Raw genomic sequence first — 13,849 nt, 5'->3', positions numbered from 1 at the left:
TTTTTTGCTTTTTTATTGAATTTATCGAGGTGACATTGGTTAATAAAATTATATAGGTTTCAAGTGTATAATTCTATAATATAACCTCTGTATATTGTATTTGGTGTTCACCACTCTAAGACGATTTTGACCTTCAATTGCCTAAGAAATTAAATACAGAACTCCTTAGTCGGGTCTGCATCGTGTGACTCAAACTGCCTTTTTAGCCCCCAATCTGCCATTCTTTCCCCAGGAATACCCCATATTGTCCCAGCCATCTCCTCTTTATTTCTCCTTTTACACATACACAAATAACAGATGTGTAAAGAGGTAAAACTGAAGGAGGAAGTCGGTCCGCAGTCAGAACTCATCTGATGACATCACTCCTGTTTCCTATAAGAACAGGGAAATAATTCTCCTCCACATAGCATTGCTCAGATTTTTCTCTTAAATCCTTTCTCATTATAAAACCCATGCTGGCTCACGCCAGACATGTGATGCTTTGTCCCCCTGCCCCATAGGTGCATGTGAACAACACGTACTCTCACTTAGGGAAAGAGAACTAAGGTTTCTCTTGTCCTGCGGCGATGTGCAAACGCAGCACTCAGCTTATGTCCTTTAATATTTTTAGAAACATTAAAACGTAGATATTCGTCCTCTTCCAAACAGAAGAAACTAAGTCTCAGAGGACTTAAGTAGCTGAAGTTTTTCAAGTTAAATTAGAGGCAGGATTTAAACATACTTGAATTCAAAATACCTGTTTCTCTTCCCAACCATGGGTCAATGATGTTGCAGATTTAAAAAAAAATTATGTCTGTATGAAGCTGTAGTTGCCAAAATTTCACTGTTGCTATTGTAACAGGGTTCTCTTTACGTAGTAGGAACCTAGGAGAAGAGCGGGAAAGTTTCGTAAGAGATTAAGGGACTTTAGCCCACCATCAGAATTAAGGGATGAGCAAAAGCAATGGAAAATGAAGAAAAGTTGAATCTGGAGATGGGAGGTGTCCAGTTACGGCTTTGTCCTCTGAGGAAAGGGATGGTGACACGTGGAGGGGGAATGCCTACGGGAACAGGGTGTGGCTGCATGGCCAGGAGTTTGGCAGGGTGGTCGGAGGAGCAGCAGGCTTTATAGTAAGTGGCTGCGTTCCCAAGTATCTGAGCCACGGGGGCATCTGGCCCAGAAGATGTTCTTGGAACCAGGGACTGTAGAAGGAGGCAAAAATAAGGAAAAGCTAAAATAAATCATGGGCTCCATGTGTCCAGGCTCGCAGGAATGCTTTGACTTAGGAAGCACTTTTCCCATTAGCACTGGAATTTTCCAGCGGTCCTATCCCAAACTGCAATCTCTTACTTGAGAGTTACTGGGAATCCCAGTGGAAGTGGGTTACAAAATAGGGAGACTATATTTCACCATGTTACTTCAGGGGCCAACTCTAGTTACCCTTCTTTACCAGCAGAGTGTACGGCAGCTCTTTACCCAGTGTCTCCCAGCCTCCAGGTTCCTCACTCCCATCTCTTCCTTTACAATGCTAGAGCTAGAAACCCACAAACTACCTTTCTCAGACTCCCTGCCAACTTGCTTCCCCTGAGAGCTCCTCAACAGCAGGAATGGACAGGAGACTAGAAGGTGGTGAGATGAAGAAGACTCTCTTCCTATTTCCAGATCCTGGCAGACACCTTTCAGAAGCAAGACAGCTGTGGTTCCAGCCTCCAGTTTCCTTTAGCATTCCTGGTACCCTCTGTGAGATGCCTCATTAGAGGTACCAGCTCTAGCCGGCCCACCAGTCTCAGTTCAAGCATTCAGTTCACGTTCTCAGAGTTCTGGCGCTAGCCACAGTGCGCCTCCCCAAGAGGCTGAAGCACCAGTTGTAATACACACACAGAGAAGTATGAGAATCGGCTGTGTGGAATTCTTCTCCTAGTTCCTAAGTTCTCCTAAAACCACCTTTCCCTTTGGGTTCTCCCTGCCCAAGGAACAGTCTCTACTTCCTGCAGTTACTAATGTCTGGATTACTTAGCATCCCCTCTTCGTTAGGCCAGCTTTCTAACACACGTGTAGTCAATTTCCTATATTAAATCCCCTCTATTTGAAATTCCTGATGTGCTTCCCATTTTTCCTGGCTGGAACCTGATGTTATCCAACCTCTCACAAGGACAATTATATAAAAATAAACATTAACCTCTTAGAAAAGGAAACAACGCTGTCAAGTCACCAATACCTCTGTTGATAAGAAGAGACAGTACGCTAGCTCTGTAGGTACAAAAGTTCGGATTCCTAGCCCTGGCTGGCATAGCTCAGTGGATTGAGCATGGACTGCGAACCAAAGTGCCACAGGTTCGATTCCCAGTCAGGGTACATGCCTGGGTTGCAGGCCATGATCCCCAGCAACCGCACATGGATGTTTCTCTCTCTCTCTCTTTCACCCTCCATTCCCTCCCTAAAAATAAATAAATAAAATCTTTAAAAAAAAGTTCGGATTCCTTAGCCTTGAACGAACTTGGTCTGAACCCCAGCAATACTCCAGATAGAGACGTCCTGGGCTCTAGGCACACAACTTTAAATGAAATGTCATCTCTGCCACCAGGGGGCCTATAAGGGGCGGGGAGGTCAGTTATGATGCCATAGGGGTGGAATCTACCAGAGCAGCCAGAGGCCAAGCAAGGACAAAGGAGGAAGCCTATGAACTTTGCAGGGAGGACACTGCTTATCTGAGTCTTGTTATTATTGTTGTTTTTCCCTTAAGAGAAACAGAAACCAGTTTTGGATGTCTTAACCCAATAAAGTGTATGTGAGGAGTGTCAGGCTAAATTCTGAGGTCAGAGAAGGAGGCTAAAGAAGGAAAATGGAATAGAGGGAGGTCAGACAGCTCTAGACAGCATTGTTGGCTGAAGCTGGCTAATATCTGGACCCAGGCCCACTGCTCGCATGAAAGACTCCATGCATTTCACCTGTTCACCTGGAGAAAGTCCAGGTGGCCTAAATTAGGTCAATGTCCATTCTATGACTATACCAAATAGGTGAGATGACGGATTAAGCAGGGCATCTCTGCCTACAAGAGGGAAGACATAATCCCCAAAGGGACATCCAGGGAGAGGGAATGGAGGAAAACTAAATAAAAAAAAAGAGTGGGAGATCAAGACAGAAAGGTGTTTGCTGCGAAGATGAGTAGAATTTTCTATTTGGGCTAGAGGACAATGTCCATTCCAGGCAGGAGAGCAGCATGAATAAAGGCATGACGGTGAGAAAGACACCATAATGGAGCATAAATAATCCTGAAACAGCAAAGAGGAGATGAGACTGCCAGGATTAACAGGGACCAGATGACAGGTCACCTCACAGCACTAAAAAACCTACCACGTAGTCCACAGTACCCAGGAGGCACCATCGGGGAGTCTCAGCCAGCCACTCACCTCTTGACATTATTGCAAATGTGCATTTCTGCCTCTGTGTATGCATAATGAAGCAGGTGCTTTACTGCAAACTTGACGTGAAGCTTCCAGTGGAATGGAGGGGACAGGGCCAGATTGGAGTGAGCTAAGGAGAGAAAATGGGTGTGAGCAGGTAGAAATAGGGGAAGAAGATGCTATATGATTAAGGGCCAAATTCTGGGCACAACTCAAGGTTGGACAGGAGTTCGGGAAAGACAAGTTCATTGGAAGCACTAAAGTGAGGACGTGGCACTGAAGAGAACGTGGATCCTATAGTCTTCGTCATACGGAAAGGGCTCTCGGTGTCCTTTCCACTATTTATCAGTCATGGGAGCAAGCCAGCCTCAACTGCAGAGCAATTGCTTTGTACAAATCTTTTACAAATAAATCATAAGTCCTCATAAACTCTCTAGACTTCAGGCTCCTCCAAGGACAACAACCCCGTTTGATTCATTTCAGTAACCCAACTGTCTCATATCAAGTAGGCATGCAAAGCAGCCATTGGAATAAACTGATTAATTTAGTGGGATGATCAACTTGTAAAATATTTCTTTGATGACTGGTCTGCAACTTTTTTCTTCTACTTCATATAGTGCCGGCAGCATTCTATCAGCTCAGTCTGGCTTTAAATTACAATTTTTTTAAAATTCATCAACCAGACGAGGTTCTTGAGATGAGATTACACTTCATATCACTATATAGCAGAACCGCTCAATAAATGGCTCAGTAAGCCAATGCCCTTCAAAAGCGAAATTAGTTTCCTAAAGTTATGCCATGAGTTTACAGCAAGACTGGGTCCCCGAGCTGGGTATCTTCACTTTCCCTGGGGACCTCTGTCATCTGTCCCCATCAAGGCTGGAGAAGGAAGGATGACCACTTGTAATCACCCAAAAGCCGGACCGGTGGAAGCTGAGAAAGGCCCGTCCCAGTGGTGTGTGGCAGCGTGCACGCCACACACCAGACGTCTCCACACGGAGCTTTTCAGAGACAGCGCTGCTGTTCATGCACAGCAGTCCAGCTTTTATCTGTCTAAAATGTGGAGCTTTCATTTGCCCAAATAATTTCGGCTGTTCTTGCTCCCCGATCCCAGTGCAGTGAACTCTGCGGATGCTAAGAGAGGATAGTGGGTGACTCAGCAAGGCTGGGCAGGACGTCAAGGAGCCAAAGGGAACTAACCAACCCAGAGGCTGACCACTGCGCCTGGAGGCGACTGCCTAGAAGGATGAGTCGTCAGCCCTGCCAGCTGCCTCTGTGCCAGGGAGGAAAGAACCTGGCACCAGTGCTCTCAGGATTGTGTCCAGTACCCTTTCTTTCAAACAACAAATCACCACCAACCAGCCATGAATGCCCCTCCACTTCCTTCTCTTACCTAACTATTGACAGAGTAGCGTTGTTGCCAGAGAACACTGCTGGGGTCAGATGCGGGCCACCTTGCAGAAGGGGGCAGATCAGCGCTGGGGTTAGCCAAGTAATGACACTGGCTTGCGTCCTCCTGTGCCTAAGGGAGCACCTGGAACAGAGCCTCTGGCTCTTCTCAACTTATGAAGCCAGCCCTCTGAGTATGGCCTCCTAGGTGAGGGGCCAGAGGAGAATTAATTTGAGGATGGCTAATAAACTCACTGGGGTGTGTCTGCTGCAAGGTCCCCACTGTGGTGAGTGCAGGTGTTGGAAAGAGGAAACCGTAGAGTTAGAACCGAAAACGACTTCTGTCATCTAAATGGGCAAGTCATTGCTCTCCCTGAACCACACCCCTGCATCCATTAAGCGGAGTCACCACTTACTCCTGCTGAGGGCTTTTGTGCGAATAAGAGGAGGAAATTTAAGAGAAACACCAGCATTGAGTAGGCACTTGACTAAATGGTCCCTGTGACACTGGGATTTATAGTGAGAAATATGTGTTTAGTCTCATCCCTGTTTCTGTCACAGAGCTCTTAAAACCTTGGAATTTCTGAAATAATGAGACTATAAAGGTGTCTTTTGTTATGTTGGTGAGGTGACTTTTGGAAATCACCTAAGGATGGGGGCTGGATGCCAGGAGAACCAACCATGTGATTAGAGAGCTGGAACTTCCGGTCCCCTGCCCCTTACCTCCTGGGAGGAGAGAGGGACTGGAGACTGAGTTTAATCGCCAATGGTCAGTGATTTAACCAATTGTGCCTATGTAATGATGCCTCCAGAAAATCCTAAAAAGGACAGGGTGTAAAGTCTCCAGGCTGGTGAGCCCATGGAGACTTGAGTGGGCATGGAAGCTCCATGCCCTTCCCTCATAGCTTGCTCTGTGGGTCCCTTCCATATGGCTGTTTATGAGGTACACATCCTTCTATAATAAACCAGTTATTTAATAAGTGAAATGTTACTCTGAGTTCTGTGAACCCCTGTAACAAATTAATTGAACCTGAGGAGGTGGCTGCGGGAAGCTCCGATTTATAGCCAGTTAGTCACAAGGACAGGTAACAACCTGGATTTGAAACTGACCTCTGAAGTCCAAGAAGGAGACCAGGGGAACCTCCAATCTGCAGCCGCTCTGTCAGAACCACAGGGGACAACACGGGCTTGCAGCTGGCATGTGGAGGGAGAGTGGTTTCGCAGGAATGAACCTTAGCCTGTGGGATCTGATGTTATCTCTGCATAGGCAGTGTCAGGATTGAGTTGAACTCTTAAGACACCTTGCTGGTGTGCGAGAATTGCTGGCAGTTGTGTGGTCTGCCCCTTACACAGACACACACATTGGGATTGGCTTCACAAACCCAAACCATTCCCCATTCTTGTCCTTGAGTGAGTGAACCCAGAGAACAGCAGAATAACTACCCTGGGAAGCACCTTGTACCTTTAGCAAAAAAATGAAGAATTTATTCTGAGTTTTTAAAATGATTGAACTGTTCAAAACTAAGCTTAGCCCTGGGAATGTGACAATGTGCAGGTTAAAGGTTTTGCCATAAGAACAAAGTTAAGGGGAGAATGACAAGTTAAGAGCCAACAAGACTTCAGAATCGTAAGTACTTTGTTTCAAAAGTAGCATGTGCTAAGGGAACACAGCTGAGGGTCACCTAGCACATTTTCCATGGAGAGGGAAGGCTTTCTGGAGAAAGCGACGTCTAAGTGAGGGGCTTAGGGATGCATAGAAGTTAGACACGTGAAAGGAGGAAAAGAATGATGAAAGATGTTCATTCATTCATTCAACAAACAAATCCCGAATACCTAACATGTTATAGGAACTATTATAAACACTGCAGATACATTACTGAACATGACAGTAAAGGTCTTTCATCTTATAAAGTCAGTCTTCCAGCTGGTTGATCAATGATAAACAATTCACACAATTTCCGGAAGCGATCCATGACATGTAGAAAATAAAGCAGCGTGCAGTGCAAAGGAGCTATGCTAGATTCGGTGGTCATAGAAGACCACTCCCAGGAAGTTCCATTTCAGGGGACACCTGAGAGAGGAGAAGAAGCCAGCGTGCAACCATGTGGACCATGAACGGGCAAGCTGAGGGAAGTGTTCATGCCTGGGTCTTCGCTTCAGAGCAATCTCGGCACACTCTAGACACAAAAAGATGGCGATCTTGGCATCACGGGAGCACCAAGAAAACATGGAAGACAGGCTGCAGGACCAGCACTTGTAAAACCACACAGTGAACGGTAAGACATTTGATTCAATTCTAAGTGTGATGGGAGGCCATTGGAGATTTCAAGCAGGGCATAGTTGTGATCTCATCTGCATATTTAAAGATCATCCTGGGTCTTGTAGGAGCATACAATGCAATATGTGCAAAGACCCCAGAGGAGACAGCACATAGTCTACGTGAAGAAAAAATAGAAGAAGAAAGAAAGAAAACCACCTAGTCCAGTGGAGGGAGGCAGCAGTCGAGGATGATGATCCTGGAGAGGTTGGCTGGGACCCCATGTTCCAGGTCTTGAGTGTTATGACAAAGATTTGGACCTTAACCCAGTGCAATGGATGCTGTGGGAGGATTTCCTGAGGGAAGTCAGACTTCTGTCTGAGAAACACACTGGTGCAGTGATGGCTCCAGAAACCAGGGTGTGGCTGAGAGCCTTCCTCCCTCAATGTCAGCATCCTTGTTGTGCAGGTAACGTGTGTTCCACAGGAGAGCACGCGTGATTAGAGGAGGAGCTCAGTGCATGGGAAGAAGAGAAAGCTGGATGCACAGGGCTGCAGAGAAAAGTCAGAAACCCCCCCGCAGGACCCCTATGGCAGCCTAGGCCGTGGGTGCCCTGGGATTCCACATCTCCCCCAGTAGGGTTTCTCAAAGAAACCACGGTTCAGAGCTGGGAGACATGAGAGTGACTATTATCTCGTCCAGGCCTATCATTTACCGATGAAATTAGTCTCCTTCTTCCCATCAGCCAGATGGGTCTGAGGTTAGTTTCTCCAGGGCTCAACCACAAAGACTGGCTAGTTTTGTTTCTTTTTTTTTTTAGCCTGGAGATATTGGCTAAAATGACTGTCTCTGTCCCCACCACAAATAACCTGCTTTTGTCCCTCAGTTTGTAAAAAGCCCTAGATTGTATGTTTGGTTTCCCATTGCATGACTTTCTCAGGCAGCCAAGCAGTCACCCAGGTCCTTGAAGGCTGGGTCCCCGAAAGACCTCACCATTGTTCAGTGGGCGCACAGTCTGCCTGCACGGGTCACCCCCTTTTCCAGTAAGTTGGACTGAGAAACAGGTCACTTCTACAAGGTACCACGCCCTTCGATAGATCTGCTTCAATTTACTATTGTTGCTATTTGTTTATGAGTGAAATCTATGGAGCAGTGGGCTCAAATGTTCACACTGAGCCTGGAGATCAGTTTTGACACCTTTATATATCAAATACTATCTCTTTAGTCATCTGCAAAACATTAACGGAGTGAGTACCTGCTAAATGGCAACTCTTCTGCTCGTCACTGAAGACGTGAGGCTTAAGACATGGCCCTGGCTCAGGCAACCTGAGATTTAGTGACTTCTATCAAAATGAGGAAAACATGGAGCAAACATTAAAATCCTGAAAAACATGAACCTCAACCTTTCCTCAGGGACCCATAACACTTTATCATTAATCTTGTACTATCTAAGAGAACAGCTACAGTTTTAGCTCCAAAAGAACAGGAATTTACTTTAATACAAAGACATTCTTGAGCAGGGGATCTTTTACTCTTCGTTACTAGCTCTTAGTTACTAGTACATGTCTCAAAGGCCCAGCGGTTGTCTGTTGTTATGGTGCCTATGGCAGGCCTGGCAAAGAGGGTTGCAATGAGAAATTATGTTTTCATATAGGAATAAATATCATATCCTTCATCTCACTTTAACTATCACTATTAGCCCCATTGTATGAACAAGGGAGGTGAAATCTACAGACTCAGAAATTTAACCAAGCTCAGTCAAGCAGCAATAATGCAATAGTCAATAGCTGAGTACCATTTATAGGAGTAGCAGTGATTCATTTATTGAACAAACATTCATCTAACACCTGTTATGTACAGAACTTTGAATAAGACACAGTTTAGGCCATCAGGGGGCTTCCAGCTCCATAAATTAAAAAAGCCCATTGATCATATAGGATTGTCTAACCACTATGATATATACCTAAAACTGATATAAAATATTGAATATAAATTTATTTGAAACTAAAATACAAAGCAAGAAAACAAAATAATTTATTCATCAATTGTAAAACATCCAGTTGTTTCACCTTTTAGCAACTGTGAGTAATACTATGTTATGAACCATTGTATATAAGACTTTGTGTGGACATATGTTTTCATATGATGGAATATTACTCAGCTCTGAAAAAGGATGGAAGTACTATGCATTCTACAACATAAATGAACCTTAAAAAATATGGTAAGTTGTAGAAGCCAAACACTAACAGGCACATTCGAGTACTGTCAGATTCCATTTATATAAAATATCCAAAATAGGCCAAATCCATAGAAAGAGAAAGTGGATTATTGGGTTTTTAGGGGCTGGGAGATGGGTATACAAAAGTGACTGCTAATGGGTACAGAATTTCTTTCATGCCATCGTAAATGTTCCAGAACTTAGATAGCAGTGACAGTCCCACAACTCTGTGAATACACTAAAAACCACTGTGTGGTACACTTAAAGAGGAAAAATTTTGTAGTACATGGAGCATATCTAAATAATGTAAATACAGCTTTAAAAATAAATGTGCTATTCAGCTTCTTAAATATTTTGAATATTAAGCTCCTATCAGATATATGGCTTGCAAATATTTTCTTTCATTTTGTAGATTGTCTCTTCACTCTGTTGACCGTTTGCTGTGCAAAGCTTTTTAGTTTGAGTCAATCCTACTTGTCTAAAAATTAAAAATTCCACTTGTCTATATTTACTTTTATTGCCTATGCTTTTTGGGTTATAACCAACCTTCCCCCCCCCCGCCCCCCCCACACCAAAAAATACCCAGAACAATGTTAGGGAGACTTTTCCCTGCTTTTTAAATAGTAGTTAGTGTTATGGTTTCAGCTCTTCCACTTAAGGCTTTAACCCATTTTAAGGCAATTTTTGTATGTGGTGTGATATGAGTTTCATTTTATTTTTCCATGTATGGATACCTAGTTTTTCCTACACAATTTATTTAAGAGACTATCATTTCCCTATTGGCTCTTCTTGGCACCCTTGTGGAAGACAGGTTGGTTGTAGATGCATAAATTTGTTCTGGGCTCTTTATGGTGTTCCACTGGTCTGTGTCTGTTTTTCTTCCAGTATCATGCTATTTTGATCACTATAACTCTGTAGTATATTTTGAAGTCAGGTGATATAATGCCTCTGGCTTTGTTCTTCTTAGCCAAGGTTGCTTTGACTATTCTGGGTCTTTTCTGGTTCCACATGGTTTTTAGGACCTTTTTTTTCTATTTCTATAATATATTTTGGTTGAGATTACATTAAATCATTGTATAAATATTTTAACAATATTAATTTTTCCAATGCATAAACATGGGATGGCTTTCTGTTTATCTCTATCTTCTTTAATTTTCTTCATCAATGTATTTTAGTTTTCATTGTACAAACATTTCACCTCATTGGTTAAGTTTATTTCTAAATATCTTACTCTTTTTATTGCTATTGAAATTGACAGTATTTTCTTAGTTCCCTTTTCAGAAATTCATTTTATGTGTATACAAACACCACTGAAACACCACTGCTTTTTGCATGTTGATTTTGTATCCTGCATCTTTCCTAAATTTGTTTATTAGTTCTAACAGGGTTTTTTTTTTTTTTAGTGTGAGTTTTCTGTATATGTGATTATGTAATTTGAAAACAGAGATATGTTTACTTCTTTTTTTTTTTATTTGGATGCCTTCTATTTCTTTTTCTTGTTCAGTTGCTCTAGCTAGGACTTTCAGTACTGTGTTAAACATAAATTGGCCAGAAATCATTAAACCCACTTTATAGATAAACCAAGGCCTTCAGATATTTGATAAGCTCAAAGAGTTCATATGTGTTGAAACAGTAAATTTACACTGGTTTCCCCGACTCAAACTCCAGGGCTATCAAACTTAATCAGCCTTCAACTGCAGTCCCAGAAACAGATGGGATTGTACTCCCCAGCTCCGACCTGGGCTGGCTCCCCAGTTCACTCACTGAGCAGGTCCATTTCCCGCTCGTTTCCTCCTCAGAAACACAGAGCCGTCACCCCTCTGTGGTTGTGGCAAACCACGGGCCATGTGTCCGCACAAACAAAGGGCTGCTGTACCCTCTGACTAAATCCTATTCACAGAGTCTGATTCCCGCTTGCAAACCCAGCTTGGAAAGGTTCTCTGGAAAATCATCTGGATGTCCTCATCAGTAAAGCTTTTTATTCTTTCAATTTAACCTTTTTTTTCCAATCAGTGAAAACAGGTGCCTATTTCCATATTCTGATTCTCAGGGAGACTCTCTTAGAGACGACGCTTTCCTCAGCTCTGTTCTCACCCCCTACAATCTGCTTTTCTGGCCACGTGGTGCCAGCCTCCTTCCTCTGCCCTGGCCCCCTTCGGTGGTTTAGGAAAAACACAAAGAGGGCTTACTTAGAGAGATAAGGAAGTAACAGCAGGTAGTAAGGCCTAGTCAGTTCAGGAGATAGATTTCTGGTATAGCTGCCAGGTCCTATTGATGGAGTGGGTGTGGGAAGCAGAGAAAATGAACAACTAGGAGGAAAGAGTTGCCGGGTCCCAGTAAGAGAAAGACTGGGGGAAGACGCTTGGGGCAGGTGGAAATGAAGACGTCTATTCTGCGCAGGTCAACTCTGGCCTACTCGTTAGACATCCAAGTAGGAAGGGAGAATAGACATCCTAGACATCTAGAACTGAGAACATCACGTGAAATAAAAACGGCCATGAAACACACGAAACTTTGGAGGATTATAAATATTTTGGGATGCCTAAAATGTAGGATGTGTAATAGGGACTTAGGAGAGACAAGGCAGAAACCAGGTTACAGGTGATTCTCCACGGTTAATGGAAATCTACTGAGGGTTAATTTTCAGTCAGTTTGTAATTACCTGTGTAATTCACAATAACCTTTTAAGAGGTCTACAACATCATGTCTTTTTGACATCCATCTTATGACTCTGATCTCTTCTTTGTACACCTAGAGCAGCAGGGGTTCTCAGCCTTGGTACTGTTCACATCTGAGACTGGATAATTCTTCGCTAGAGGTGGCTGACTTATGCACTGGGGGGTGTTTAGCAGCATTTCTGGTCTCCATGCAATACATGCAAGTAACCTCACCCTCCCCACCCCAAGTGTAACAACCAAAAATGTCTCTAGACACTGACAAATACCCCCTGGGGACAAAATCACCCCCAGTTGAGAACTACTGACCTCGCGCTAACCAGCACCATACATTTGCTGTAGAAGTTCATAGGCCTAGTTCTACATATTCACTGTACATATATTTACCAATAACACATGTTCTTTTTTTCTCTTTCACATATGGACTGTTATATGTATCAAATTTTGACTTGCTTATTTCACATTCTAAATGTTTTAGGCATCTAAACATGCTGGTACACAGAAAACTGTCAGTTTTTTAAAATATGGTATAGTATTGTGTAGTACTTATACATCACATTACATCTATGCTATAATATTAGATCTTGAGGTTGTTTTGTATTTCAAACTAATTTGTCATGAATACCCTAATATCCTTATGTATAAATGTAAATGTTCTCTCTGGTAGTAAAGAAGGCTAAAAAAAAATACTCTTTTAAAGTATGATGTTAGAAGAACACCCTAAGGATACCCCGGCTGCCGGAAAGATGAACAAGTAGATCCTACAGCACATTAAGCCTGAAACTTTGCCAGAAGCAACAGTGACAGAACCGAAATTGTCCTCCTCTGGGCACATCATGAGAAAGCAGGCCTCTTTGGAAAAGAGGATAGCGCTGGGAAAATAGAAGGCAGCAGCAAGAGACCAAACATGAGATGGACTGACTTCATAAAAGAAGCCTTAGGCAGGAGTCTACAGGAGCTGAGCGGGGCTGCCCAGGACAGGACGCAGTGGCTGTCACCCACTCACAGGGTTTCCCGGAGTCAGAGCTGACTCCACGGCATATAACACACACATGGAAAAGTGGCCTGGTTGGGTCACAGAGTATATGAATTTTCAATTTCAATAAAACTGCCTCATGTGGATTTGTTTGTAAAAAATTGCTGCAATAATTTTCTTCCTGTCCCAGTCCTTTGGCTATGACTTTGTGGCCCCTTCCATTGTAAGGTGGTATCCTTTCCTGCACCTCTTGAGCTTGAGCTGGCCTGTGACTCACTAAGCAATGGCATGCAGCTCTGTACAGAGACAGGAACATGGGACTGCCTGACACACACTCTTGCGCTCAAGGTATTGCAATTTTGACCCAAGGGATAGTCCGGTCCATAGGAGAAAAAGCACTAGAGGTTTTAAGGTAGTATTGTGATATGTATACAAAGTATTATAGTGGGGAGGGAGGAAGTATGTGGCTTGGGGGCTAGCTTTGGGGGAAGCACTGAGGACATGAGTCAGGAGAGCAAGGGGGCTTAAATGTTTCCCAGGGGAAGCCAGGTCTCGAAGGATGGGAGGCAGATTGCTGATCAGGCATATCAACCACCCATGCAAAATGGGAACCTTCAGCTTCAGCTTCTCCCAGGGCAGAGCTGATTAATCCCGAAGGCTCTGGCCCTCCTCCCTGTGGATATGTTACAGGCAAGGCTTTCAGATACTGAACACCCGCCCATGCAGTGAGATGAACAAGAGCGACGCTATGAACTAATTTCCCATGGAGGAGTGCAGCTCTGTGCCAACCTATCAGCCCAGGAAGGAAGGCGTCTATGAAAGTGTATGCATTTTTTTCCCCAAAACATAAAACATATCTCAGATAATTGGCCTAAGCAGCACGTTTCTGTGAGACAAGGGATATTGGAAGCAGGTTGTTTCGGGCTGTGGGACAAATCAGAGGGGCGGGG

This window comes from Phyllostomus discolor, chromosome 3, assembly GCF_004126475.2.
Source record: "Phyllostomus discolor isolate MPI-MPIP mPhyDis1 chromosome 3, mPhyDis1.pri.v3, whole genome shotgun sequence".
NCBI classification, from domain to species: domain Eukaryota; kingdom Metazoa; phylum Chordata; class Mammalia; order Chiroptera; family Phyllostomidae; genus Phyllostomus; species Phyllostomus discolor.
This window is presented reverse-complemented; position numbering follows the sequence as displayed.